This window comes from Schistocerca cancellata, unplaced genomic scaffold, assembly GCF_023864275.1.
Source record: "Schistocerca cancellata isolate TAMUIC-IGC-003103 unplaced genomic scaffold, iqSchCanc2.1 HiC_scaffold_1109, whole genome shotgun sequence".
In the NCBI taxonomy this organism is placed as follows: Eukaryota; Metazoa; Arthropoda; class Insecta; order Orthoptera; family Acrididae; genus Schistocerca; species Schistocerca cancellata.
Genome location: NW_026047108.1, coordinates 1,106,779 through 1,130,871, shown reverse-complemented (window position 1 = coordinate 1,130,871; position 24,093 = coordinate 1,106,779). Strand labels below are relative to the sequence as shown.

Below are 24,093 nucleotides of genomic sequence, written 5' to 3'. Positions count from 1 at the left end.
CTCTGTAAGAACAAAGTACCCGAGAAGGGCGCTAGGAGGCGCCTCCTTAGCTCAGTGGCAGAGCGCTGGTCTAGTAAACCAGAGGTCGTGAGTTCGATCCTCACAGGAGGCAAATGAATTTTGTAACAGCCCCTCCCACCGTGGCCCTTTCGAAAAAAGCGGTCAAGGATAAAAAAAATTATGAATGGGTGCGGTATTTAAGAAATGCTCTCGCAAATGAATAGTGTGAATGGTGCTATTAAAGTGGGCACCAGAATCTGCAGCTTTTGGCAGTCTCCGGAGAATGCCGACGTGAAATACTTAGTTCTTGTGATGTATTTTCTACCCCTGATAAAGACCCTCGCGATTGTCGTCGTCGTCGTCGTCGTCGTCGTCGTCGGCGCCGCCGCCGCCGCTTTGGTAATAGCGACAACTCGCCATTGTATCACATAGGGTGAGGTACCTTCTGCAAGCGACTGAGATGGCACTAAGCGATTGAAGCTGATTTGCCACCTCTTGTTTGATCAGCGTCATAAGGGCTTGAATGTAACTTGCGATGGGACACAGCAAGAAGTAGCGTCGTACTTTTAGTACTGAAATTTGAGATGGAGAACTGCGTCAAAGATGGGAAATTCATTCTGCCAAGTGTACAAATGGCGAAAATGAAGTGTGTGTGGAGAAGTATACTGCACCAGTGACCGTGTGGCCTAATGGATAAGGCGTCGGACTTCGGATCCGAAGATTGCAGGTTCGAATCCTGTCACGGTCGAGTTTTTCCTGTTCTGCAAAAGATGCATGCTGTTTTACTGTGTTGTTTGAGTACTCTAAAACTAGTTGGAAGTTGCTGCTGTCCGCTTCCTGGCTGCAAAACCGGCGTCTACCAGAAGCACAAGCAAGACAAGGGTGATCTGTAGCGAAGTTTTCGGCACAGTGCCGTTCAGGAGAGTTTTTGTTGGAACTACTGCATCTGATTCAGGAGCCAAGGGCTACGCCACAGGCGTCTGCGCACTGTCGAGCATGTGTGTTGAATAATGGTGCTGATAGCCACGTATCATTTCAAGCAGATTTGATGCCTTTCGCAGACAATTTTTCATTGAATAGGATTGTAGCTGATTTGTGGCAGCAGGAAATAAGTTGTAGTCAAAAGAATCTTCAATAGATGGTCGCAGGTCAAATCAGTATTGTATGGCTCGTAACGCGTTGCGTGCAGCCCGGCTAGCTCAGTCGGTAGAGCATGAGACTCTTAATCTCAGGGTCGTGGGTTCGAGCCCCACGCTGGGCGGCGCAAAATTTTGTGTCTACGCGGATCCAACATGCGCCCCTCTCGTGAGCCTTGCGTAATGAACGTAACGGGTTACGACGATGCCTAGCTTCGTATGAATATCAGAGGAACGGTATTTGAAGCTGAAAGTGACTCTGAAATGAAATAAATGTGTTGTTTTGGAATTTTAGTTGTACATCGATATAGTGTGAGATGTGTAGGAAAGCAGCAGCTGTGCTAACTAAATGCAAATAATGGTCGCTCATGCGGTGCGTTTCGAGCTGAAGGGCTCCGATTCACTACTCTGTAAGAACAAAGTACCCGAGAAGGGCGCTAGGAGGCGCCTCCTTAGCTCAGTGGCAGAGCGCTGGTCTAGTAAACCAGAGGTCGTGAGTTCGATCCTCACAGGAGGCAAATGAATTTTGTAACAGCCCCTCCCACCGTGGCCCTTTCGAAAAAAGCGGTCAAGGATAAAAAAAATTATGAATGGGTGCGGTATTTAAGAAATGCTCTCGCAAATGAATAGTGTGAATGGTGCTATTAAAGTGGGCACCAGAATCTGCAGCTTTTGGCAGTCTCCGGAGAATGCCGACGTGAAATACTTAGTTCTTGTGATGTATTTTCTACCCCTGATAAAGACCCTCGCGATTGTCGTCGTCGTCGTCGTCGTATTTTCTACCCCTGATAAAGACCCTCGCGATTGTCGTCGTCGTCGTCGTCGTCGTCGTCGTCGGCGCCGCCGCCGCCGCTTTGGTAATAGCGACAACTCGCCATTGTATCACATAGGGTGAGGTACCTTCTGCAAGCGACTGAGATGGCACTAAGCGATTGAAGCTGATTTGCCACCTCTTGTTTGATCAGCGTCATAAGGGCTTGAATGTAACTTGCGATGGGACACAGCAAGAAGTAGCGTCGTACTTTTAGTACTGAAATTTGAGATGGAGAACTGCGTCAAAGATGGGAAATTCATTCTGCCAAGTGTACAAATGGCGAAAATGAAGTGTGTGTGGAAAAGTATACTGCACCAGTGACCGTGTGGCCTAATGGATAAGGCGTCGGACTTCGGATCCGAAGATTGCAGGTTCGAATCCTGTCACGGTCGAGTTTTTCCTGTTCTGCAAAAGATGCATGCTGTTTTACTGTGTTGTTTGAGTACTCTAAAACTAGTTGGAAGTTGCTGCTGTCCGCTTCCTGGCTGCAAAACCGGCGTCTACCAGAAGCACAAGCAAGACAAGGGTGATCTGTAGCGAAGTTTTCGGCACAGTGCCGTTCAGGAGAGTTTTTGTTGGAACTACTGCATCTGATTCAGGAGCCAAGGGCTACGCCACAGGCGTCTGCGCACTGTCGAGCATGTGTGTTGAATAATGGTGCTGATAGCCACGTATCATTTCAAGCAGATTTGATGCCTTTCGCAGACAATTTTTCATTGAATAGGATTGTAGCTGATTTGTGGCAGCAGGAAATAAGTTGTAGTCAAAAGAATCTTCAATAGATGGTCGCAGGTCAAATCAGTATTGTATGGCTCGTAACGCGTTGCGTGCAGCCCGGCTAGCTCAGTCGGTAGAGCATGAGACTCTTAATCTCAGGGTCGTGGGTTCGAGCCCCACGCTGGGCGGCGCAAAATTTTGTGTCTACGCGGATCCAACATGCGCCCCTCTCGTGAGCCTTGCGTAATGAACGTAACGGGTTACGACGATGCCTAGCTTCGTATGAATATCAGAGGAACGGTATTTGAAGCTGAAAGTGACTCTGAAATGAAATAAATGTGTTGTTTTGGAATTTTAGTTGTACATCGATATAGTGTGAGATGTGTAGGAAAGCAGCAGCTGTGCTAACTAAATGCAAATAATGGTCGCTCATGCGGTGCGTTTCGAGCTGAAGGGCTCCGATTCACTACTCTGTAAGAACAAAGTACCCGAGAAGGGCGCTAGGAGGCGCCTCCTTAGCTCAGTGGCAGAGCGCTGGTCTAGTAAACCAGAGGTCGTGAGTTCGATCCTCACAGGAGGCAAATGAATTTTGTAACAGCCCCTCCCACCGTGGCCCTTTCGAAAAAAGCGGTCAAGGATAAAAAAAATTATGAATGGGTGCGGTATTTAAGAAATGCTCTCGCAAATGAATAGTGTGAATGGTGCTATTAAAGTGGGCACCAGAATCTGCAGCTTTTGGCAGTCTCCGGAGAATGCCGACGTGAAATACTTAGTTCTTGTGATGTATTTTCTACCCCTGATAAAGACCCTCGCGATTGTCGTCGTCGTCGTCGTCGTCGTCGTCGGCGCCGCCGCCGCCGCTTTGGTAATAGCGACAACTCGCCATTGTATCACATAGGGTGAGGTACCTTCTGCAAGCGACTGAGATGGCACTAAGCGATTGAAGCTGATTTGCCACCTCTTGTTTGATCAGCGTCATAAGGGCTTGAATGTAACTTGCGATGGGACACAGCAAGAAGTAGCGTCGTACTTTTAGTACTGAAATTTGAGATGGAGAACTGCGTCAAAGATGGGAAATTCATTCTGCCAAGTGTACAAATGGCGAAAATGAAGTGTGTGTGGAGAAGTATACTGCACCAGTGACCGTGTGGCCTAATGGATAAGGCGTCGGACTTCGGATCCGAAGATTGCAGGTTCGAATCCTGTCACGGTCGAGTTTTTCCTGTTCTGCAAAAGATGCATGCTGTTTTACTGTGTTGTTTGAGTACTCTAAAACTAGTTGGAAGTTGCTGCTGTCCGCTTCCTGGCTGCAAAACCGGCGTCTACCAGAAGCACAAGCAAGACAAGGGTGATCTGTAGCGAAGTTTTCGGCACAGTGCCGTTCAGGAGAGTTTTTGTTGGAACTACTGCATCTGATTCAGGAGCCAAGGGCTACGCCACAGGCGTCTGCGCACTGTCGAGCATGTGTGTTGAATAATGGTGCTGATAGCCACGTATCATTTCAAGCAGATTTGATGCCTTTCGCAGACAATTTTTCATTGAATAGGATTGTAGCTGATTTGTGGCAGCAGGAAATAAGTTGTAGTCAAAAGAATCTTCAATAGATGGTCGCAGGTCAAATCAGTATTGTATGGCTCGTAACGCGTTGCGTGCAGCCCGGCTAGCTCAGTCGGTAGAGCATGAGACTCTTAATCTCAGGGTCGTGGGTTCGAGCCCCACGCTGGGCGGCGCAAAATTTTGTGTCTACGCGGATCCAACATGCGCCCCTCTCGTGAGCCTTGCGTAATGAACGTAACGGGTTACGACGATGCCTAGCTTCGTATGAATATCAGAGGAACGGTATTTGAAGCTGAAAGTGACTCTGAAATGAAATAAATGTGTTGTTTTGGAATTTTAGTTGTACATCGATATAGTGTGAGATGTGTAGGAAAGCAGCAGCTGTGCTAACTAAATGCAAATAATGGTCGCTCATGCGGTGCGTTTCGAGCTGAAGGGCTCCGATTCACTACTCTGTAAGAACAAAGTACCCGAGAAGGGCGCTAGGAGGCGCCTCCTTAGCTCAGTGGCAGAGCGCTGGTCTAGTAAACCAGAGGTCGTGAGTTCGATCCTCACAGGAGGCAAATGAATTTTGTAACAGCCCCTCCCACCGTGGCCCTTTCGAAAAAAGCGGTCAAGGATAAAAAAAATTATGAATGGGTGCGGTATTTAAGAAATGCTCTCGCAAATGAATAGTGTGAATGGTGCTATTAAAGTGGGCACCAGAATCTGCAGCTTTTGGCAGTCTCCGGAGAATGCCGACGTGAAATACTTAGTTCTTGTGATGTATTTTCTACCCCTGATAAAGACCCTCGCGATTGTCGTCGTCGTCGTCGTCGTCGTCGTCGTCGGCGCCGCCGCCGCCGCTTTGGTAATAGCGACAACTCGCCATTGTATCACATAGTGTGAGGTACCTTCTGCAAGCGACTGAGATGGCACTAAGCGATTGAAGCTGATTTGCCACCTCTTGTTTGATCAGCGTCATAAGGGCTTGAATGTAACTTGCGATGGGACACAGCAAGAAGTAGCGTCGTACTTTTAGTACTGAAATTTGAGATGGAGAACTGCGTCAAAGATGGGAAATTCATTCTGCCAAGTGTACAAATGGCGAAAATGAAGTGTGTGTGGAGAAGTATACTGCACCAGTGACCGTGTGGCCTAATGGATAAGGCGTCGGACTTCGGATCCGAAGATTGCAGGTTCGAATCCTGTCACGGTCGAGTTTTTCCTGTTCTGCAAAAGATGCATGCTGTTTTACTGTGTTGTTTGAGTACTCTAAAACTAGTTGGAAGTTGCTGCTGTCCGCTTCCTGGCTGCAAAACCGGCGTCTACCAGAAGCACAAGCAAGACAAGGGTGATCTGTAGCGAAGTTTTCGGCACAGTGCCGTTCAGGAGAGTTTTTGTTGGAACTACTGCATCTGATTCAGGAGCCAAGGGCTACGCCACAGGCGTCTGCGCACTGTCGAGCATGTGTGTTGAATAATGGTGCTGATAGCCACGTATCATTTCAAGCAGATTTGATGCCTTTCGCAGACAATTTTTCATTGAATAGGATTGTAGCTGATTTGTGGCAGCAGGAAATAAGTTGTAGTCAAAAGAATCTTCAATAGATGGTCGCAGGTCAAATCAGTATCGTATGGCTCGTAACGCGTTGCGTGCAGCCCGGCTAGCTCAGTCGGTAGAGCATGAGACTCTTAATCTCAGGGTCGTGGGTTCGAGCCCCACGCTGGGCGGCGCAAAATTTTGTGTCTACGCGGATCCAACATGCGCCCCTCTCGTGAGCCTTGCGTAATGAACGTAACGGGTTACGACGATGCCTAGCTTCGTATGAATATCAGAGGAACGGTATTTGAAGCTGAAAGTGACTCTGAAATGAAATAAATGTGTTGTTTTGGAATTTTAGTTGTACATCGATATAGTGTGAGATGTGTAGGAAAGCAGCAGCTGTGCTAACTAAATGCAAATAATGGTCGCTCATGCGGTGCGTTTCGAGCTGAAGGGCTCCGATTCACTACTCTGTAAGAACAAAGTACCCGAGAAGGGCGCTAGGAGGCGCCTCCTTAGCTCAGTGGCAGAGCGCTGGTCTAGTAAACCAGAGGTCGTGAGTTCGATCCTCACAGGAGGCAAATGAATTTTGTAACAGCCCCTCCCACCGTGGCCCTTTCGAAAAAAGCGGTCAAGGATAAAAAAAATTATGAATGGGTGCGGTATTTAAGAAATGCTCTCGCAAATGAATAGTGTGAATGGTGCTATTAAAGTGGGCACCAGAATCTGCAGCTTTTGGCAGTCTCCGGAGAATGCCGACGTGAAATACTTAGTTCTTGTGATGTATTTTCTACCCCTGATAAAGACCCTCGCGATTGTCGTCGTCGTCGTCGTCGTCGTCGTCGTCGGCGCCGCCGCCGCCGCTTTGGTAATAGCGACAACTCGCCATTGTATCACATAGGGTGAGGTACCTTCTGCAAGCGACTGAGATGGCACTAAGCGATTGAAGCTGATTTGCCACCTCTTGTTTGATCAGCGTCATAAGGGCTTGAATGTAACTTGCGATGGGACACAGCAAGAAGTAGCGTCGTACTTTTAGTACTGAAATTTGAGATGGAGAACTGCGTCAAAGATGGGAAATTCATTCTGCCAAGTGTACAAATGGCGAAAATGAAGTGTGTGTGGAGAAGTATACTGCACCAGTGACCGTGTGGCCTAATGGATAAGGCGTCGGACTTCGGATCCGAAGATTGCAGGTTCGAATCCTGTCACGGTCGAGTTTTTCCTGTTCTGCAAAAGATGCATGCTGTTTTACTGTGTTGTTTGAGTACTCTAAAACTAGTTGGAAGTTGCTGCTGTCCGCTTCCTGGCTGCAAAACCGGCGTCTACCAGAAGCACAAGCAAGACAAGGGTGATCTGTAGCGAAGTTTTCGGCACAGTGCCGTTCAGGAGAGTTTTTGTTGGAACTACTGCATCTGATTCAGGAGCCAAGGGCTACGCCACAGGCGTCTGCGCACTGTCGAGCATGTGTGTTGAATAATGGTGCTGATAGCCACGTATCATTTCAAGCAGATTTGATGCCTTTCGCAGACAATTTTTCATTGAATAGGATTGTAGCTGATTTGTGGCAGCAGGAAATAAGTTGTAGTCAAAAGAATCTTCAATAGATGGTCGCAGGTCAAATCAGTATTGTATGGCTCGTAACGCGTTGCGTGCAGCCCGGCTAGCTCAGTCGGTAGAGCATGAGACTCTTAATCTCAGGGTCGTGGGTTCGAGCCCCACGCTGGGCGGCGCAAAATTTTGTGTCTACGCGGATCCAACATGCGCCCCTCTCGTGAGCCTTGCGTAATGAACGTAACGGGTTACGACGATGCCTAGCTTCGTATGAATATCAGAGGAACGGTATTTGAAGCTGAAAGTGACTCTGAAATGAAATAAATGTGTTGTTTTGGAATTTTAGTTGTACATCGATATAGTGTGAGATGTGTAGGAAAGCAGCAGCTGTGCTAACTAAATGCAAATAATGGTCGCTCATGCGGTGCGTTTCGAGCTGAAGGGCTCCGATTCACTACTCTGTAAGAACAAAGTACCCGAAAAGGGCGCTAGGAGGCGCCTCCTTAGCTCAGTGGCAGAGCGCTGGTCTAGTAAACCAGAGGTCGTGAGTTCGATCCTCACAGGAGGCAAATGAATTTTGTAACAGCCCCTCCCACCGTGGCCCTTTCGAAAAAAGCGGTCAAGGATAAAAAAAATTATGAATGGGTGCGGTATTTAAGAAATGCTCTCGAAAATGAATAGTGTGAATGGTGCTATTAAAGTGGGCACCAGAATCTGCAGCTTTTGGCAGTCTGCGGAGAATGCCGACGTGAAATACTTAGTTCTTGTGATGTATTTTCTACCCCTGATAAAGACCCTCGCGATTGTCGTCGTCGTCGTCGTCGTCGTCGTCGTCGGCGCCGCCGCCGCCGCTTTGGTAATAGCGACAACTCGCCATTGTATCACATAGGGTGAGGTACCTTCTGCAAGCGACTGAGATGGCACTAAGCGATTGAAGCTGATTTGCCACCTCTTGTTTGATCAGCGTCATAAGGGCTTGAATGTAACTTGCGATGGGACACAGCAAGAAGTAGCGTCGTACTTTTAGTACTGAAATTTGAGATGGAGAACTGCGTCAAAGATGGGAAATTCATTCTGCCAAGTGTACAAATGGCGAAAATGAAGTGTGTGTGGAGAAGTATACTGCACCAGTGACCGTGTGGCCTAATGGATAAGGCTCGGACTTCGGATCCGAAGATTGCAGGTTCGAATCCTGTCACGGTCGAGTTTTTCCTGTTCTGCAAAAGATGCATGCTGTTTTACTGTGTTGTTTGAGTACTCTAAAACTAGTTGGAAGTTGCTGCTGTCCGCTTCCTGGCTGCAAAACCGGCGTCTACCAGAAGCACAAGCAAGACAAGGGTGATCTGTAGCGAAGTTTACGGCACAGTGCCGTTCAGGAGAGTTTTTGTTGGAGCTACTGCATCTGATTCAGGAGCCAAGGGCTACGCCACAGGCGTCTGCGCACTGTCGAGCATGTGTGTTGAATAATGGTGCTGATAGCCACGTATCATTTCATGCAGATTTGATGCCTTTCGGAGACAATTTTTCATTGAATAGGATTGTAGCTGATTTGTGGCAGCAGGAAATAAGTTGTAGTCAAAAGAATCTTCAATAGATGGTCGCAGGTCAAATCAGTATTGTATGGCTCGTAACGAGTTGCGTGCAGCCCGGCTAGCTCAGTCGGTAGAACATGAGACTCTTAATCTCAGGGTCGTGGGTTCGAGCCCCACGCTGGGCGGCGCAAACTTTTGTGTCTACGCGGATCCAACATGCGCCCCTCTCGTGAGCCTTGCGTAATGAACGTAACGTGTTACGACGATGCCTAGCTTCGTATGAATATCAGAGGAACGGTATTTGAAGCTGAAAGTGACTCTGAAATGAAATAAATGTGTTGTTTTGGAATTTTAGTTGTACATCGATATAGTGTGAGATGTGTAGGAAAGCAGCAGCTGTGCTAACTAAATGCAAATAATGGTCGCTCATGCGGTGCGTTTCGAGCTGAAGGGCTCCGATTCACTACTCTGTAAGAACAAAGTACCCGAGAAGGGCGCTAGGAGGCGCCTCCTTAGCTCAGTGGCAGAGCGCTGGTCTAGTAAACCAGAGGTCGTGAGTTCGATCCTCACAGGAGGCAAATGAATTTTGTAACAGCCCCTCCCACCGTGGCCCTTTCGAAAAAAGCGGTCAAGGATAAAAAAAATTATGAATGGGTGCGGTATTTAAGAAATACTCTCGCAAATGAATAGTGTGAATGGTGCTATTAAAGTGGGCACCAGAATCTGCAGCTTTTGGCAGTCTGCGGAGAATGCCGACGTGAAATACTTAGTTCTTGTGATGTATTTTCTACCCCTGATAAAGACCCTCGCGATTGTCGTCGTCGTCGTCGGCGCCGCCGCCGCCGCTTTGGTAATAGCGACAACTCGCCATTGTATCACATAGGGTGAGGTACCTTCTGCAAGCGACTGAGATGGCACTAAGCGATTGAAGCTGATTTGCCACCTCTTGTTTGATCAGCGTCATAAGGGCTTGAATGTAACTTGCGATGGGACACAGCAAGAAGTAGCGTCGTACTTTTAGTACTGAAATTTGAGATGGAGAACTGCGTCAAAGATGGGAAATTCATTCTGCCAAGTGTACAAATGGCGAAAATGAAGTGTGTGTGGAGAAGTATACTGCACCAGTGACCGTGTGGCCTAATGGATAAGGCGTCGGACTTCGGATCCGAAGATTGCAGGTTCGAATCCTGTCACGGTCGAGTTTTTCCTGTTCTGCAAAAGATGCATGCTGTTTTACTGTGTTGTTTGAGTACTCTAAAACTAGTTGGAAGTTGCTGCTGTCCGCTTCCTGGCTGCAAAACCGGCGTCTACCAGAAGCACAAGCAAGACAAGGGTGATCTGTAGCGAAGTTTACGGCACAGTGCCGTTCAGGAGAGTTTTTGTTGGAGCTACTGCATCTGATTCAGGAGCCAAGGGCTACGCCACAGGCGTCTGCGCACTGTCGAGCATGTGTGTTGAATAATGGTGCTGATAGCCACGTATCATTTCATGCAGATTTGATGCCTTTCGGAGACAATTTTTCATTGAATAGGATTGTAGCTGATTTGTGGCAGCAGGAAATAAGTTGTAGTCAAAAGAATCTTCAATAGATGGTCGCAGGTCAAATCAGTATTGTATGGCTCGTAACGAGTTGCGTGCAGCCCGGCTAGCTCAGTCGGTAGAACATGAGACTCTTAATCTCAGGGTCGTGGGTTCGAGCCCCACGCTGGGCGGCGCAAACTTTTGTGTCTACGCGGATCCAACATGCGCCCCTCTCGTGAGCCTTGCGTAATGAACGTAACGTGTTACGACGATGCCTAGCTTCGTATGAATATCAGAGGAACGGTATTTGAAGCTGAAAGTGACTCTGAAATGAAATAAATGTGTTGTTTTGGAATTTTAGTTGTACATCGATATAGTGTGAGATGTGTAGGAAAGCAGCAGCTGTGCTAACTAAATGCAAATAATGGTCGCTCATGCGGTGCGTTTCGAGCTGAAGGGCTCCGATTCACTACTCTGTAAGAACAAAGTACCCGAGAAGGGCGCTAGGAGGCGCCTCCTTAGCTCAGTGGCAGAGCGCTGGTCTAGTAAACCAGAGGTCGTGAGTTCGATCCTCACAGGAGGCAAATGAATTTTGTAACAGCCCCTCCCACCGTGGCCCTTTCGAAAAAAGCGGTCAAGGATAAAAAAAATTATGAATGGGTGCGGTATTTAAGAAATACTCTCGCAAATGAATAGTGTGAATGGTGCTATTAAAGTGGGCACCAGAATCTGCAGCTTTTGGCAGTCTGCGGAGAATGCCGACGTGAAATACTTAGTTCTTGTGATGTATTTTCTACCCCTGATAAAGACCCTCGCGATTGTCGTCGTCGTCGTCGTCGTCGTCGGCGCCGCCGCCGCCGCTTTGGTAATAGCGACAACTCGCCATTGTATCACATAGGGTGAGGTACCTTCTGCAAGCGACTGAGATGGCACTAAGCGATTGGAGCTGATTTGCCACCTCTTGTTTGATCAGCGTCATAAGGGCTTGAATGTAACTTGCGATGGGACACAGCAAGAAGTAGCGTCGTACTTTTAGTACTGAAATTTGAGATGGAGAACTGCGTCAAAGATGGGAAATTCATTCTGCCAAGTGTACAAATGGCGAAAATGAAGTGTGTGTGGAGAAGTATACTGCACCAGTGACCGTGTGGCCTAATGGATAAGGCGTCGGACTTCGGATCCGAAGATTGCAGGTTCGAATCCTGTCACGGTCGAGTTTTTCCTGTTCTGCAAAAGATGCATGCTGTTTTACTGTGTTGTTTGAGTACTCTAAAACTAGTTGGAAGTTGCTGCTGTCCGCTTCCTGGCTGCAAAACCGGCGTCTACCAGAAGCACAAGCAAGACAAGGGTGATCTGTAGCGAAGTTTTCGGCACAGTGCCGTTCAGGAGAGTTTTTGTTGGAACTACTGCATCTGATTCAGGAGCCAAGGGCTACGCCACAGGCGTCTGCGCACTGTCGAGCATGTGTGTTGAATAATGGTGCTGATAGCCACGTATCATTTCAAGCAGATTTGATGCCTTTCGCAGACAATTTTTCATTGAATAGGATTGTAGCTGATTTGTGGCAGCAGGAAATAAGTTGTAGTCAAAAGAATCTTCAATAGATGGTCGCAGGTCAAATCAGTATTGTATGGCTCGTAACGCGTTGCGTGCAGCCCGGCTAGCTCAGTCGGTAGAGCATGAGACTCTTAATCTCAGGGTCGTGGGTTCGAGCCCCACGCTGGGCGGCGCAAAATTTTGTGTCTACGCGGATCCAACATGCGCCCCTCTCGTGAGCCTTGCGTAATGAACGTAACGGGTTACGACGATGCCTAGCTTCGTATGAATATCAGAGGAACGGTATTTGAAGCTGAAAGTGACTCTGAAATGAAATAAATGTGTTGTTTTGGAATTTTAGTTGTACATCGATATAGTGTGAGATGTGTAGGAAAGCAGCAGCTGTGCTAACTAAATGTAAATAATGGTCGCTCATGCGGTGCGTTTCGAGCTGAAGGGCTCCGATTCACTACTCTGTAAGAACAAAGTACCCGAAAAGGGCGCTAGGAGGCGCCTCCTTAGCTCAGTGGCAGAGCGCTGGTCTAGTAAACCAGAGGTCGTGAGTTCGATCCTCACAGGAGGCAAATGAATTTTGTAACAGCCCCTCCCACCGTGGCCCTTTCGAAAAAAGCGGTCAAGGATAAAAAAAATTATGAATGGGTGCGGTATTTAAGAAATGCTCTCGCAAATGAATAGTGTGAATGGTGCTATTAAAGTGGGCACCAGAATCTGCAGCTTTTGGCAGTCTCCGGAGAATGCCGACGTGAAATACTTAGTTCTTGTGATGTATTTTCTACCCCTGATAAAGACCCTCGCGATTGTCGTCGTCGTCGTCGTCGTCGTCGTCGTCGTCGTCGTCGGCGCCGCCGCCGCCGCTTTGGTAATAGCGACAACTCGCCATTGTATCACATAGGGTGAGGTACCTTCTGCAAGCGACTGAGATGGCACTAAGCGATTGAAGCTGATTTGCCACCTCTTGTTTGATCAGCGTCATAAGGGCTTGAATGTAACTTGCGATGGGACACAGCAAGAAGTAGCGTCGTACTTTTAGTACTGAAATTTGAGATGGAGAACTGCGTCAAAGATGGGAAATTCATTCTGCCAAGTGTACAAATGGCGAAAATGAAGTGTGTGTGGAGAAGTATACTGCACCAGTGACCGTGTGGCCTAATGGATAAGGCTCGGACTTCGGATACGAAGATTGCAGGTTCGAATCCTGTCACGGTCGAGTTTTTCCTGTTCTGCAAAAGATGCATGCTGTTTTACTGTGTTGTTTGAGTACTCTAAAACTAGTTGGAAGTTGCTGCTGTCCGCTTCCTGGCTGCAAAACCGGCGTCTACCAGAAGCACAAGCAAGACAAGGGTGATCTGTAGCGAAGTTTACGGCACAGTGCCGTTCAGGAGAGTTTTTGTTGGAGCTACTGCATCTGATTCAGGAGCCAAGGGCTACGCCACAGGCGTCTGCGCACTGTCGAGCATGTGTGTTGAATAATGGTGCTGATAGCCACGTATCATTTCATGCAGATTTGATGCCTTTCGGAGACAATTTTTCATTGAATAGGATTGTAGCTGATTTGTGGCAGCAGGAAATAAGTTGTAGTCAAAAGAATCTTCAATAGATGGTCGCAGGTCAAATCAGTATTGTATGGCTCGTAACGAGTTGCGTGCAGCCCGGCTAGCTCAGTCGGTAGAACATGAGACTCTTAATCTCAGGGTCGTGGGTTCGAGCCCCACGCTGGGCGGCGCAAACTTTTGTGTCTACGCGGATCCAACATGCGCCCCTCTCGTGAGCCTTGCGTAATGAACGTAACGTGTTACGACGATGCCTAGCTTCGTATGAATATCAGAGGAACGGTATTTGAAGCTGAAAGTGACTCTGAAATGAAATAAATGTGTTGTTTTGGAATTTTAGTTGTACATCGATATAGTGTGAGATGTGTAGGAAAGCAGCAGCTGTGCTAACTAAATGCAAATAATGGTCGCTCATGCGGTGCGTTTCGAGCTGAAGGGCTCCGATTCACTACTCTGTAAGAACAAAGTACCCGAGAAGGGCGCTAGGAGGCGCCTCCTTAGCTCAGTGGCAGAGCGCTGGTCTAGTAAACCAGAGGTCGTGAGTTCGATCCTCACAGGAGGCAAATGAATTTTGTAACAGCCCCTCCCACCGTGGCCCTTTCGAAAAAAGCGGTCAAGGATAAAAAAAATTATGAATGGGTGCGGTATTTAAGAAATACTCTCGCAAATGAATAGTGTGAATGGTGCTATTAAAGTGGGCACCAGAATCTGCAGCTTTTGGCAGTCTGCGGAGAATGCCGACGTGAAATACTTAGTTCTTGTGATGTATTTTCTACCCCTGATAAAGACCCTCGCGATTGTCGTCGTCGTCGTCGGCGCCGCCGCCGCCGCTTTGGTAATAGCGACAACTCGCCATTGTATCACATAGGGTGAGGTACCTTCTGCAAGCGACTGAGATGGCACTAAGCGATTGAAGCTGATTTGCCACCTCTTGTTTGATCAGCGTCATAAGGGCTTGAATGTAACTTGCGATGGGACACAGCAAGAAGTAGCGTCGTACTTTTAGTACTGAAATTTGAGATGGAGAACTGCGTCAAAGATGGGAAATTCATTCTGCCAAGTGTACAAATGGCGAAAATGAAGTGTGTGTGGAGAAGTATACTGCACCAGTGACCGTGTGGCCTAATGGATAAGGCGTCGGACTTCGGATCCGAAGATTGCAGGTTCGAATCCTGTCACGGTCGAGTTTTTCCTGTTCTGCAAAAGATGCATGCTGTTTTACTGTGTTGTTTGAGTACTCTAAAACTAGTTGGAAGTTGCTGCTGTCCGCTTCCTGGCTGCAAAACCGGCGTCTACCAGAAGCACAAGCAAGACAAGGGTGATCTGTAGCGAAGTTTTCGGCACAGTGCCGTTCAGGAGAGTTTTTGTTGGAACTACTGCATCTGATTCAGGAGCCAAGGGCTACGCCACAGGCGTCTGCGCACTGTCGAGCATGTGTGTTGAATAATGGTGCTGATAGCCACGTATCATTTCAAGCAGATTTGATGCCTTTCGCAGACAATTTTTCATTGAATAGGATTGTAGCTGATTTGTGGCAGCAGGAAATAAGTTGTAGTCAAAAGAATCTTCAATAGATGGTCGCAGGTCAAATCAGTATTGTATGGCTCGTAACGCGTTGCGTGCAGCCCGGCTAGCTCAGTCGGTAGAGCATGAGACTCTTAATCTCAGGGTCGTGGGTTCGAGCCCCACGCTGGGCGGCGCAAAATTTTGTGTCTACGCGGATCCAACATGCGCCCCTCTCGTGAGCCTTGCGTAATGAACGTAACGGGTTACGACGATGCCTAGCTTCGTATGAATATCAGAGGAACGGTATTTGAAGCTGAAAGTGACTCTGAAATGAAATAAATGTGTTGTTTTGGAATTTTAGTTGTACATCGATATAGTGTGAGATGTGTAGGAAAGCAGCAGCTGTGCTAACTAAATGCAAATAATGGTCGCTCATGCGGTGCGTTTCGAGCTGAAGGGCTCCGATTCACTACTCTGTAAGAACAAAGTACCCGAAAAGGGCGCTAGGAGGCGCCTCCTTAGCTCAGTGGCAGAGCGCTGGTCTAGTAAACCAGAGGTCGTGAGTTTGATCCTCACAGGAGGCAAATGAATTTTGTAACAGCCCCTCCCACCGTGGCCCTTTCGAAAAAAGCGGTCAAGGATAAAAAAAATTATGAATGGGTGCGGTATTTAAGAAATGCTCTCGCAAATGAATAGTGTGAATGGTGCTATTAAAGTGGGCACCAGAATCTGCAGCTTTTGGCAGTCTCCGGAGAATGCCGACGTGAAATACTTAGTTCTTGTGATGTATTTTCTACCCCTGATAAAGACCCTCGCGATTGTCGTCGTCGTCGTCGTCGTCGTCGGCGCCGCCGCCGCCGCTTTGGTAATAGCGACAACTCGCCATTGTATCACATAGGGTGAGGTACCTTCTGCAAGCGACTGAGATGGCACTAAGCGATTGAAGCTGATTTGCCACCTCTTGTTTGATCAGCGTCATAAGGGCTTGAATGTAACTTGCGATGGGACACAGCAAGAAGTAGCGTCGTACTTTTAGTACTGAAATTTGAGATGGAGAACTGCGTCAAAGATGGGAAATTCATTCTGCCAAGTGTACAAATGGCGAAAATGAAGTGTGTGTGGAGAAGTATACTGCACCAGTGACCGTGTGGCCTAATGGATAAGGCTCGGACTTCGGATCCGAAGATTGCAGGTTCGAATCCTGTCACGGTCGAGTTTTTCCTGTTCTGCAAAAGATGCATGCTGTTTTACTGTGTTGTTTGAGTACTCTAAAACTAGTTGGAAGTTGCTGCTGTCCGCTTCCTGGCTGCAAAACCGGCGTCTACCAGAAGCACAAGCAAGACAAGGGTGATCTGTAGCGAAGTTTACGGCACAGTGCCGTTCAGGAGAGTTTTTGTTGGAACTACTGCATCTGATTCAGGAGCCAAGGGCTACGCCACAGGCGTCTGCGCACTGTCGAGCATGTGTGTTGAATAATGGTGCTGATAGCCACGTATCATTTCATGCAGATTTGATGCCTTTCGGAGACAATTTTTCATTGAATAGGATTGTAGCTGATTTGTGGCAGCAGGAAATAAGTTGTAGTCAAAAGAATCTTCAATAGATGGTCGCAGGTCAAATCAGTATTGTATGGCTCGTAACGAGTTCCGTGCAGCCCGGCTAGCTCAGTCGGTAGAACATGAGACTCTTAATCTCAGGGTCGTGGGTTCGAGCCCCACGCTGGGCGGCGCAAACTTTTGTGTCTACGCGGATCCAACATGCGCCCCTCTCGTGAGCCTTGCGTAATGAACGTAACGTGTTACGACGATGCCTAGCTTCGTATGAATATCAGAGGAACGGTATTTGAAGCTGAAAGTGACTCTGAAATGAAATAAATGTGTTGTTTTGGAATTTTAGTTGTACATCGATATAGTGTGAGATGTGTAGGAAAGCAGCAGCTGTGCTAACTAAATGCAAATAATGGTCGCTCATGCGGTGCGTTTCGAGCTGAAGGGCTCCGATTCACTACTCTGTAAGAACAAAGTACCCGAGAAGGGCGCTAGGAGGCGCCTCCTTAGCTCAGTGGCAGAGCGCTGGTCTAGTAAACCAGAGGTCGTGAGTTCGATCCTCACAGGAGGCAAATGAATTTTGTAACAGCCCCTCCCACCGTGGCCCTTTCGAAAAAAGCGGTCAAGGATAAAAAAAATTATGAATGGGTGCGGTATTTAAGAAATACTCTCGCAAATGAATAGTGTGAATGGTGCTATTAAAGTGGGCACCAGAATCTGCAGCTTTTGGCAGTCTGCGGAGAATGCCGACGTGAAATACTTAGTTCTTGTGATGTATTTTCTACCCCTGATAAAGACCCTCGCGATTGTCGTCGTCGTCGTCGTCGTCGTCGGCGCCGCCGCCGCCGCTTTGGTAATAGCGACAACTCGCCATTGTATCACATAGGGTGAGGTACCTTCTGCAAGCGACTGAGATGGCACTAAGCGATTGAAGCTGATTTGCCACCTCTTGTTTGATCAGCGTCATAAGGGCTTGAATGTAACTTGCGATGGGACACAGCAAGAAGTAGCGTCGTACTTTTAGTACTGAAATTTGAGATGGAGAACTGCGTCAAAGATGGGAAATTCATTCTGCCAAGTGTACAAATGGCGAAAATGAAGTGTGTGTGGAGAAGTATACTGCACCAGTGACCGTGTGGCCTAATGGATAAGGCTCGGACTTCGGATCCGAAGATTGCAGGTTCGAATCCTGTCACGGTCGAGTTTTTCCTGTTCTGCAAAAGATGCATGCTGTTTTACTGTGTTGTTTGAGTACTCTAAAACTAGTTGGAAGTTGCTGCTGTCCGCTTCCTGGCTGCAAAACCGGCGTCTACCAGAAGCACAAGCAAGACAAGGGTGATCTGTAGCGAAGTTTTCGGCACAGTGCCGTTCAGGAGAGTTTTTGTTGGAACTACTGCATCTGATTCAGGAGCCAAGGGCTACGCCACAGGCGTCTGCGCACTGTCGAGCATGTGTGTTGAATAATGGTGCTGATAGCCACGTATCATTTCAAGCAGATTTGATGCCTTTCGCAGACAATTTTTCATTGAATAGGATTGTAGCTGATTTGTGGCAGCAGGAAATAAGTTGTAGTCAAAAGAATCTTCAATAGATGGTCGCAGGTCAAATCAGTATTGTATGGCTCGTAACGCGTTGCGTGCAGCCCGGCTAGCTCAGTCGGTAGAGCATGAGACTCTTAATCTCAGGGTCGTGGGTTCGAGCCCCACACTGGGCGGCGCAAAATTTTGTGTCTACGCGGATCCAACATGCGCCCCTCTCGTGAGCCTTGCGTAATGAACGTAACGGGTTACGACGATGCCTAGCTTCGTATGAATATCAGAGGAACGGTATTTGAAGCTGAAAGTGACTCTGAAATGAAATAAATGTGTTGTTTTGGAATTTTAGTTGTACATCGATATAGTGTGAGATGTGTAGGAAAGCAGCAGCTGTGCTAACTAAATGCAAATAATGGTCGCTCATGCGGTGCGTTTCGAGCTGAAGGGCTCCGATTCACTACTCTGTAAGAACAAAGTACCCGAAAAGGGCGCTAGGAGGCGCCTCCTTAGCTCAGTGGCAGAGCGCTGGTCTAGTAAACCAGAGGTCGTGAGTTCGATCCTCACAGGAGGCAAATGAATTTTGTAACAGCCCCTCCCACCGTGGCCCTTTCGAAAAAAGCGGTCAAGGATAAAAAAAATTATGAATGGGTGCGGTATTTAAGAAATGCTCTCGCAAATGAATAGTGTGAATGGTGCTATTAAAGTGGGCACCAGAATCTGCAGCTTTTGGCAGTCTCCGGAGAATGCCGACGTGAAATACTTAGTTCTTGTGATGTATTTTCTACCCCTGATAAAGACCCTCGCGATTGTCGTCGTCGTCGTCGTCGTCGTCGTCGTCGTCGTCGGCGCCGCCGCCGCCGCTTTGGTAATAGCGACAACTCGCCATTGTATCACATAGGGTGAGGTACCTTCTGCAAGCGACTGAGATGGCACTAAGCGATTGAAGCTGATTTGCCACCTCTTGTTTGATCAGCGTCATAAGGGCTTGAATGTAACTTGCGATGGGACACAGCAAGAAGTAGCGTCGTACTTTTAGTACTGAAATTTGAGATGGAGAACTGCGTCAAAGATGGGAAATTCATTCTGCCAAGTGTACAAATGGCGAAAATGAAGTGTGTGTGGAGAAGTATACTGCACCAGTGACCGTGTGGCCTAATGGATAAGGCTCGGACTTCGGATCCGAAGATTGCAGGTTCGAATCCTGTCACGGTCGAGTTTTTCCTGTTCTGCAAAAGATGCATGCTGTTTTACTGTGTTGTTTGAGTACTCTAAAACTAGTTGGAAGTTGCTGCTGTCCGCTTCCTGGCTGCAAAACCGGCGTCTACCAGAAGCACAAGCAAGACAAGGGTGATCTGTAGCGAAGTTTACGGCACAGTGCCGTTCAGGAGAGTTTTTGTTGGAACTACTGCATCTGATTCAGGAGCCAAGGGCTACGCCACAGGCGTCTGCGCACTGTCGAGCATGTGTGTTGAATAATGGTGCTGATAGCCACGTATCATTTCAAGCAGATTTGATGCCTTTCGGAGACAATTTTTCATTGAATAGGATTGTAGCTGATTTGTGGCAGCAGGAAATAAGTTGTAGTCAAAAGAATCTTCAATAGATGGTCGCAGGTCAAATCAGTATTGTATGGCTCGTAACGAGTTGCGTGCAGCCCGTCTAGCTCACTCGGTGGAACATGAGACTCTTAATCTCAGGGTCGTGGGTTCGAGCCCCACGCTGGGCGGCGCAAAATTTTGTGTCTACGCGGATCCAACATGCGCCCCTCTCGTGAGCCTTGCGTAATGAACGTAACGTGTTACGACGATGCCTAGCTTCGTATGAATATCAGAGGAACGGTATTTGAAGCTGAAAGTGACTCTGAAATGAAATAAATGTGTTGTTTTGGAATTTTAGTTGTACATCGATATAGTGTGAGATGTGTAGGAAAGCAGCAGCTGTGCTAACTAAATGCAAATAATGGTCGCTCATGCGGTGCGTTTCGAGCTGAAGGGCTCCGATTCACTACTCTGTAAGAACAAAGTACCCGAGAAGGGCGCTAGGAGGCGCCTCCTTAGCTCAGTGGCAGAGCGCTGGTCTAGTAAACCAGAGGTCGTGAGTTCGATCCTCACAGGAGGCAAATGAATTTTGTAACAGCCCCTCCCACCGTGGCCCTTTCGAAAAAAGCGGTCAAGGATAAAAAAAATTATGAATGGGTGCGGTATTTAAGAAATACTCTCGCAAATGAATAGTGTGAATGGTGCTATTAAAGTGGGCACCAGAATCTGCAGCTTTTGGCAGTCTGCGGAGAATGCCGACGTGAAATACTTAGTTCTTGTGATGTATTTTCTACCCCTGATAAAGACCCTCGCGATTGTCGTCGTCGTCGTCGTCGGCGCCGCCGCCGCCGCTTTGGTAATAGCGACAACTCGCCATTGTATCACATAGGGTGAGGTACCTTCTGCAAGCGACTGAGATGGCACTAAGCGATTGAAGCTGATTTGCCACCTCTTGTTTGATCAGCGTCATAAGGGCTTGAATGTAACTTGCGATGGGACACAGCAAGAAGTAGCGTCGTACTTTTAGTACTGAAATTTGAGATGGAGAACTGCGTCAAAGATGGGAAATTCATTCTGCCAAGTGTACAAATGGCGAAAATGAAGTGTGTGTGGAGAAGTATACTGTGGCCTAATGGATAAGGCGTCGGACTTCGGATCCGAAGATTGCAGGTTCGAATCCTGTCACGGTCGAGTTTTTCCTGTTCTGCAAAAGATGCATGCTGTTTTACTGTGTTGTTTGAGTACTCTAAAACTAGTTGGAAGTTGCTGCTGTCCGCTTCCTGGCTGCAAAACCGGCGTCTACCAGAAGCACAAGCAAGACAAGGGTGATCTGTAGCGAAGTTTACGGCACAGTGCCGTTCAGGAGAGTTTTTGTTGGAACTACTGCATCTGATTCAGGAGCCAAGGGCTACGCCACAGGCGTCTGCGCACTGTCGAGCATGTGTGTTGAATAATGGTGCTGATAGCCACGTATCATTTCAAGCAGATTTGATGCCTTTCGGAGACAATTTTTCATTGAATAGGATTGTAGCTGATTTGTGGCAGCAGGAAATAAGTTGTAGTCAAAAGAATCTTCAATAGATGGTCGCAGGTCAAATCAGTATTGTATGGCTCGTAACGAGTTGCGTGCAGCCCGGCTAGCTCAGTCGGTAGAACATGAGACTCTTAATCTCAGGGTCGTGGGTTCGAGCCCCACGCTGGGCGGCGCAAAATTTTGTGTCTACGCGGATCCAACATGCGCCCCTCTCGTGAGCCTTGCGTAATGAACGTAACGTGTTACGACGATGCCTAGCTTCGTATGAATATCAGAGGAACGGTATTTGAAGCTGAAAGTGACTCTGAAATGAAATAAATGTGTTGTTTTGGAATTTTAGTTGTACATCGATATAGTGTGAGATGTGTAGGAAAGCAGCAGCTGTGCTAACTAAATGCAAATAATGGTCGCTCATGCGGTGCGTTTCGAGCTGAAGGGCTCCGATTCACTACTCTGTAAGAACAAAGTACCCGAGAAGGGCGCTAGGAGGCGCCTCCTTAGCTCAGTGGCAGAGCGCTGGTCTAGTAAACCAGAGGTCGTGAGTTCGATCCTCACAGGAGGCAAATGAATTTTGTAACAGCCCCTCCCACCGTGGCCCTTTCGAAAAAAGCGGTCAAGGATAAAAAAAATTATGAATGGGTGCGGTATTTAAGAAATACTCTCGCAAATGAATAGTGTGAATGGTGCTATTAAAGTGGGCACCAGAATCTGCAGCTTTTGGCAGTCTGCGGAGAATGCCGACGTGAAATACTTAGTTCTTGTGATGTATTTTCTACCCCTGATAAAGACCCTCGCGATTGTCGTCGTCGTCGTCGTCGTCGTCGTCGGCGCCGCCGCCGCCGCTTTGGTAATAGCGACAACTCGCCATTGTATCACATAGGGTGAGGTACCTTCTGCAAGCGACTGAGATGGCACTAAGCGATTGAAGCTGATTTGCCACCTCTTGTTTGATCAGCGTCATAAGGGCTTGAATGTAACTTGCGATGGGACACAGCAAGAAGTAGCGTCGTACTTTTAGTACTGAAATTTGAGATGGAGAACTGCGTCAAAGATGGGAAATTCATTCTGCCAAGTGTACAAATGGCGAAAATGAAGTGTGTGTGGAGAAGTATACTGCACCAGTGACCGTGTGGCCTAATGGATAAGGCGTCGGACTTCGGATCCGAAGATTGCAGGTTCGAATCCTGTCACGGTCGAGTTTTTCCTGTTCTGCAAAAGATGCATGCTGTTTTACTGTGTTGTTTGAGTACTCTAAAACTAGTTGGAAGTTGCTGCTGTCCGCTTCCTGGCTGCAAAACCGGCGTCTACCAGAAGCACAAGCGAGACAAGGGTGATCTGTATCGAAGTTTTCGGCACAGTGCCGTTCAGGAGAGTTTTTGTTGGAACTACTGCATCTGATTCAGGAGCCAAGGGCTACGCCACAGGCGTCTGCGCACTGTCGAGCATGTGTGTTGAATAATGGTGCTGATAGCCACGTATCATTTGAAGCAGATTTGATGCCTTTCGCAGACAATTTTTCATTGAATAGGATTGTAGCTGATTTGTGGCAGCAGGAAATAAGTTGTAGTCAAAAGAATCTTCAATAGATGGTCGCAGGTCAAATCAGTATTGTATGGCTCGTAACGCGTTGCGTGCAGCCCGGCTAGCTCAGTCGGTAGAGCATGAGACTCTTAATCTCAGGGTCGTGGGTTCGAGCCCCACACTGGGCGGCGCAAAATTTTGTGTCTACGCGGATCCAACATGCGCCCCTCTCGTGAGCCTTGCGTAATGAACGTAACGTGTTACGACGATGCCTAGCTTCGTATGAATATCAGAGGAACGGTATTTGAAGCTGAAAGTGACTCTGAAATGAAATAAATGTGTTGTTTTGGAATTTTAGTTGTACATCGATATAGTGTGAGATGTGTAGGAAAGCAGCAGCTGTGCTAACTAAATGCAAATAATGGTCGCTCATGCGCTGCGTTTCGAGCTGAAGGGCTCCGATTCACTACTCTGTAAGAACAAAGTACCCGAAAAGGGCGCTAGGAGGCGCCTCCTTAGCTCAGTGGCAGAGCGCTGGTCTAGTAAACCAGAGGTCGTGAGTTCGATCCTCACAGGAGGCAAATGAATTTTGTAACAGCCCCTCCCACCGTGGCCCTTTCGAAAAAAGCGGTCAAGGATAAAAAAAATTATGAATGGGTGCGGTATTTAAGAAATGCTCTCGCAAATGAATAGTGTGAATGGTGCTATTAAAGTGGGCACCAGAATCTGCAGCTTTTGGCAGTCTCCGGAGAATGCCGACGTGAAATACTTAGTTCTTGTGATGTATTTTCTACCCCTGATAAAGACCCTCGCGATTGTCGTCGTCGTCGTCGTCGTCGTCGTCGTCGTCGCCGCCGCCGCTTTGGTAATAGCGACAACTCGCCATTGTATCACATAGGGTGAGGTACCTTCTGCAAGCGACTGAGATGGCACTAAGCGATTGAAGCTGATTTGCCACCTCTTGTTTGATCAGCGTCATAAGGGCTTGAATGTAACTTGCGATGGGACACAGCAAGAAGTAGCGTCGTACTTTTAGTACTGAAATTTGAGATGGAGAACTGCGTCAAAGATGGGAAATTCATTCTGCCAAGTGTACAAATGGCGAAAATGAAGTGTGTGTGGAGAAGTATACTGTGGCCTAATGGATAAGGCGTCGGACTTCGGATCCGAAGATTGCAGGTTCGAATCCTGTCACGGTCGAGTTTTTCCTGTTCTGCAAAAGATGCATGCTGTTTTACTGTGTTGTTTGAGTACTCTAAAACTAGTTGGAAGTTGCTGCTGTCCGCTTCCTGGCTGCAAAACCGGCGTCTACCAGAAGCACAAGCAAGACAAGGGTGATCTGTAGCGAAGTTTACGGCACAGTGCCGTTCAGGAGAGTTTTTGTTGGAACTACTGCATCTGATTCAGGAGCCAAGGGCTACGCCACAGGCGTCTGCGCACTGTCGAGCAT

General features: G+C 47.7%; 44 non-coding genes across 44 annotated transcripts; all 44 read left to right on the top strand.

Moving 5' to 3' along the window:
• The first annotated feature begins 40 nt into the window (after positions 1–40).
• On the top strand, positions 41–112 carry Trnat-agu (transfer RNA threonine (anticodon AGU)). The gene has a single exon. It is a non-coding gene; the product is annotated as a tRNA-Thr (tRNA).
• Positions 113–675: 563 nt separating this feature from the next.
• Positions 676–748, top strand: Trnar-ucg (transfer RNA arginine (anticodon UCG)). Its single transcript has one exon. It is a non-coding gene; the product is annotated as a tRNA-Arg (tRNA).
• Positions 749–1,188: 440 nt separating this feature from the next.
• Trnak-cuu (transfer RNA lysine (anticodon CUU)) lies at positions 1,189–1,261 on the top strand. The gene has a single exon. It is a non-coding gene; the product is annotated as a tRNA-Lys (tRNA).
• Positions 1,262–1,582: 321 nt separating this feature from the next.
• On the top strand, positions 1,583–1,654 carry Trnat-agu (transfer RNA threonine (anticodon AGU)). Its single transcript has one exon. It is a non-coding gene; the product is annotated as a tRNA-Thr (tRNA).
• A 615-nt stretch (positions 1,655–2,269) lies between these two features.
• Positions 2,270–2,342, top strand: Trnar-ucg (transfer RNA arginine (anticodon UCG)). Its single transcript has one exon. It is a non-coding gene; the product is annotated as a tRNA-Arg (tRNA).
• A 440-nt stretch (positions 2,343–2,782) lies between these two features.
• Trnak-cuu (transfer RNA lysine (anticodon CUU)) lies at positions 2,783–2,855 on the top strand. The gene has a single exon. It is a non-coding gene; the product is annotated as a tRNA-Lys (tRNA).
• Positions 2,856–3,176: 321 nt separating this feature from the next.
• Positions 3,177–3,248, top strand: Trnat-agu (transfer RNA threonine (anticodon AGU)). Its single transcript has one exon. It is a non-coding gene; the product is annotated as a tRNA-Thr (tRNA).
• A 560-nt stretch (positions 3,249–3,808) lies between these two features.
• Positions 3,809–3,881, top strand: Trnar-ucg (transfer RNA arginine (anticodon UCG)). Its single transcript has one exon. It is a non-coding gene; the product is annotated as a tRNA-Arg (tRNA).
• A 440-nt stretch (positions 3,882–4,321) lies between these two features.
• Trnak-cuu (transfer RNA lysine (anticodon CUU)) lies at positions 4,322–4,394 on the top strand. Its single transcript has one exon. It is a non-coding gene; the product is annotated as a tRNA-Lys (tRNA).
• A 321-nt stretch (positions 4,395–4,715) lies between these two features.
• Positions 4,716–4,787, top strand: Trnat-agu (transfer RNA threonine (anticodon AGU)). Its single transcript has one exon. It is a non-coding gene; the product is annotated as a tRNA-Thr (tRNA).
• Positions 4,788–5,350: 563 nt separating this feature from the next.
• On the top strand, positions 5,351–5,423 carry Trnar-ucg (transfer RNA arginine (anticodon UCG)). The gene has a single exon. It is a non-coding gene; the product is annotated as a tRNA-Arg (tRNA).
• A 440-nt stretch (positions 5,424–5,863) lies between these two features.
• Positions 5,864–5,936, top strand: Trnak-cuu (transfer RNA lysine (anticodon CUU)). Its single transcript has one exon. It is a non-coding gene; the product is annotated as a tRNA-Lys (tRNA).
• A 321-nt stretch (positions 5,937–6,257) lies between these two features.
• On the top strand, positions 6,258–6,329 carry Trnat-agu (transfer RNA threonine (anticodon AGU)). The gene has a single exon. It is a non-coding gene; the product is annotated as a tRNA-Thr (tRNA).
• Positions 6,330–6,892: 563 nt separating this feature from the next.
• Trnar-ucg (transfer RNA arginine (anticodon UCG)) lies at positions 6,893–6,965 on the top strand. The gene has a single exon. It is a non-coding gene; the product is annotated as a tRNA-Arg (tRNA).
• A 440-nt stretch (positions 6,966–7,405) lies between these two features.
• Positions 7,406–7,478, top strand: Trnak-cuu (transfer RNA lysine (anticodon CUU)). The gene has a single exon. It is a non-coding gene; the product is annotated as a tRNA-Lys (tRNA).
• Positions 7,479–7,799: 321 nt separating this feature from the next.
• Trnat-agu (transfer RNA threonine (anticodon AGU)) lies at positions 7,800–7,871 on the top strand. Its single transcript has one exon. It is a non-coding gene; the product is annotated as a tRNA-Thr (tRNA).
• A 563-nt stretch (positions 7,872–8,434) lies between these two features.
• Positions 8,435–8,506, top strand: Trnar-ucg (transfer RNA arginine (anticodon UCG)). Its single transcript has one exon. It is a non-coding gene; the product is annotated as a tRNA-Arg (tRNA).
• Positions 8,507–8,946: 440 nt separating this feature from the next.
• Positions 8,947–9,019, top strand: Trnak-cuu (transfer RNA lysine (anticodon CUU)). The gene has a single exon. It is a non-coding gene; the product is annotated as a tRNA-Lys (tRNA).
• Positions 9,020–9,340: 321 nt separating this feature from the next.
• Trnat-agu (transfer RNA threonine (anticodon AGU)) lies at positions 9,341–9,412 on the top strand. The gene has a single exon. It is a non-coding gene; the product is annotated as a tRNA-Thr (tRNA).
• A 548-nt stretch (positions 9,413–9,960) lies between these two features.
• Positions 9,961–10,033, top strand: Trnar-ucg (transfer RNA arginine (anticodon UCG)). The gene has a single exon. It is a non-coding gene; the product is annotated as a tRNA-Arg (tRNA).
• A 440-nt stretch (positions 10,034–10,473) lies between these two features.
• Trnak-cuu (transfer RNA lysine (anticodon CUU)) lies at positions 10,474–10,546 on the top strand. Its single transcript has one exon. It is a non-coding gene; the product is annotated as a tRNA-Lys (tRNA).
• Positions 10,547–10,867: 321 nt separating this feature from the next.
• On the top strand, positions 10,868–10,939 carry Trnat-agu (transfer RNA threonine (anticodon AGU)). Its single transcript has one exon. It is a non-coding gene; the product is annotated as a tRNA-Thr (tRNA).
• Positions 10,940–11,496: 557 nt separating this feature from the next.
• On the top strand, positions 11,497–11,569 carry Trnar-ucg (transfer RNA arginine (anticodon UCG)). The gene has a single exon. It is a non-coding gene; the product is annotated as a tRNA-Arg (tRNA).
• Positions 11,570–12,009: 440 nt separating this feature from the next.
• On the top strand, positions 12,010–12,082 carry Trnak-cuu (transfer RNA lysine (anticodon CUU)). Its single transcript has one exon. It is a non-coding gene; the product is annotated as a tRNA-Lys (tRNA).
• A 321-nt stretch (positions 12,083–12,403) lies between these two features.
• Positions 12,404–12,475, top strand: Trnat-agu (transfer RNA threonine (anticodon AGU)). Its single transcript has one exon. It is a non-coding gene; the product is annotated as a tRNA-Thr (tRNA).
• A 1,084-nt stretch (positions 12,476–13,559) lies between these two features.
• On the top strand, positions 13,560–13,632 carry Trnak-cuu (transfer RNA lysine (anticodon CUU)). Its single transcript has one exon. It is a non-coding gene; the product is annotated as a tRNA-Lys (tRNA).
• A 321-nt stretch (positions 13,633–13,953) lies between these two features.
• On the top strand, positions 13,954–14,025 carry Trnat-agu (transfer RNA threonine (anticodon AGU)). Its single transcript has one exon. It is a non-coding gene; the product is annotated as a tRNA-Thr (tRNA).
• A 548-nt stretch (positions 14,026–14,573) lies between these two features.
• On the top strand, positions 14,574–14,646 carry Trnar-ucg (transfer RNA arginine (anticodon UCG)). The gene has a single exon. It is a non-coding gene; the product is annotated as a tRNA-Arg (tRNA).
• Positions 14,647–15,086: 440 nt separating this feature from the next.
• Trnak-cuu (transfer RNA lysine (anticodon CUU)) lies at positions 15,087–15,159 on the top strand. Its single transcript has one exon. It is a non-coding gene; the product is annotated as a tRNA-Lys (tRNA).
• Positions 15,160–15,480: 321 nt separating this feature from the next.
• On the top strand, positions 15,481–15,552 carry Trnat-agu (transfer RNA threonine (anticodon AGU)). The gene has a single exon. It is a non-coding gene; the product is annotated as a tRNA-Thr (tRNA).
• A 557-nt stretch (positions 15,553–16,109) lies between these two features.
• Trnar-ucg (transfer RNA arginine (anticodon UCG)) lies at positions 16,110–16,181 on the top strand. Its single transcript has one exon. It is a non-coding gene; the product is annotated as a tRNA-Arg (tRNA).
• A 440-nt stretch (positions 16,182–16,621) lies between these two features.
• Trnak-cuu (transfer RNA lysine (anticodon CUU)) lies at positions 16,622–16,694 on the top strand. Its single transcript has one exon. It is a non-coding gene; the product is annotated as a tRNA-Lys (tRNA).
• Positions 16,695–17,015: 321 nt separating this feature from the next.
• On the top strand, positions 17,016–17,087 carry Trnat-agu (transfer RNA threonine (anticodon AGU)). The gene has a single exon. It is a non-coding gene; the product is annotated as a tRNA-Thr (tRNA).
• Positions 17,088–17,644: 557 nt separating this feature from the next.
• Positions 17,645–17,716, top strand: Trnar-ucg (transfer RNA arginine (anticodon UCG)). The gene has a single exon. It is a non-coding gene; the product is annotated as a tRNA-Arg (tRNA).
• Positions 17,717–18,156: 440 nt separating this feature from the next.
• Trnak-cuu (transfer RNA lysine (anticodon CUU)) lies at positions 18,157–18,229 on the top strand. Its single transcript has one exon. It is a non-coding gene; the product is annotated as a tRNA-Lys (tRNA).
• Positions 18,230–18,550: 321 nt separating this feature from the next.
• Trnat-agu (transfer RNA threonine (anticodon AGU)) lies at positions 18,551–18,622 on the top strand. The gene has a single exon. It is a non-coding gene; the product is annotated as a tRNA-Thr (tRNA).
• A 569-nt stretch (positions 18,623–19,191) lies between these two features.
• On the top strand, positions 19,192–19,263 carry Trnar-ucg (transfer RNA arginine (anticodon UCG)). The gene has a single exon. It is a non-coding gene; the product is annotated as a tRNA-Arg (tRNA).
• Positions 19,264–19,703: 440 nt separating this feature from the next.
• On the top strand, positions 19,704–19,776 carry Trnak-cuu (transfer RNA lysine (anticodon CUU)). Its single transcript has one exon. It is a non-coding gene; the product is annotated as a tRNA-Lys (tRNA).
• A 321-nt stretch (positions 19,777–20,097) lies between these two features.
• Trnat-agu (transfer RNA threonine (anticodon AGU)) lies at positions 20,098–20,169 on the top strand. Its single transcript has one exon. It is a non-coding gene; the product is annotated as a tRNA-Thr (tRNA).
• Positions 20,170–21,219: 1,050 nt separating this feature from the next.
• Trnak-cuu (transfer RNA lysine (anticodon CUU)) lies at positions 21,220–21,292 on the top strand. Its single transcript has one exon. It is a non-coding gene; the product is annotated as a tRNA-Lys (tRNA).
• A 321-nt stretch (positions 21,293–21,613) lies between these two features.
• Trnat-agu (transfer RNA threonine (anticodon AGU)) lies at positions 21,614–21,685 on the top strand. The gene has a single exon. It is a non-coding gene; the product is annotated as a tRNA-Thr (tRNA).
• Positions 21,686–22,245: 560 nt separating this feature from the next.
• Trnar-ucg (transfer RNA arginine (anticodon UCG)) lies at positions 22,246–22,318 on the top strand. Its single transcript has one exon. It is a non-coding gene; the product is annotated as a tRNA-Arg (tRNA).
• A 440-nt stretch (positions 22,319–22,758) lies between these two features.
• Positions 22,759–22,831, top strand: Trnak-cuu (transfer RNA lysine (anticodon CUU)). Its single transcript has one exon. It is a non-coding gene; the product is annotated as a tRNA-Lys (tRNA).
• A 321-nt stretch (positions 22,832–23,152) lies between these two features.
• Trnat-agu (transfer RNA threonine (anticodon AGU)) lies at positions 23,153–23,224 on the top strand. The gene has a single exon. It is a non-coding gene; the product is annotated as a tRNA-Thr (tRNA).
• The last annotated feature ends 869 nt before the right edge of the window (positions 23,225–24,093 follow it).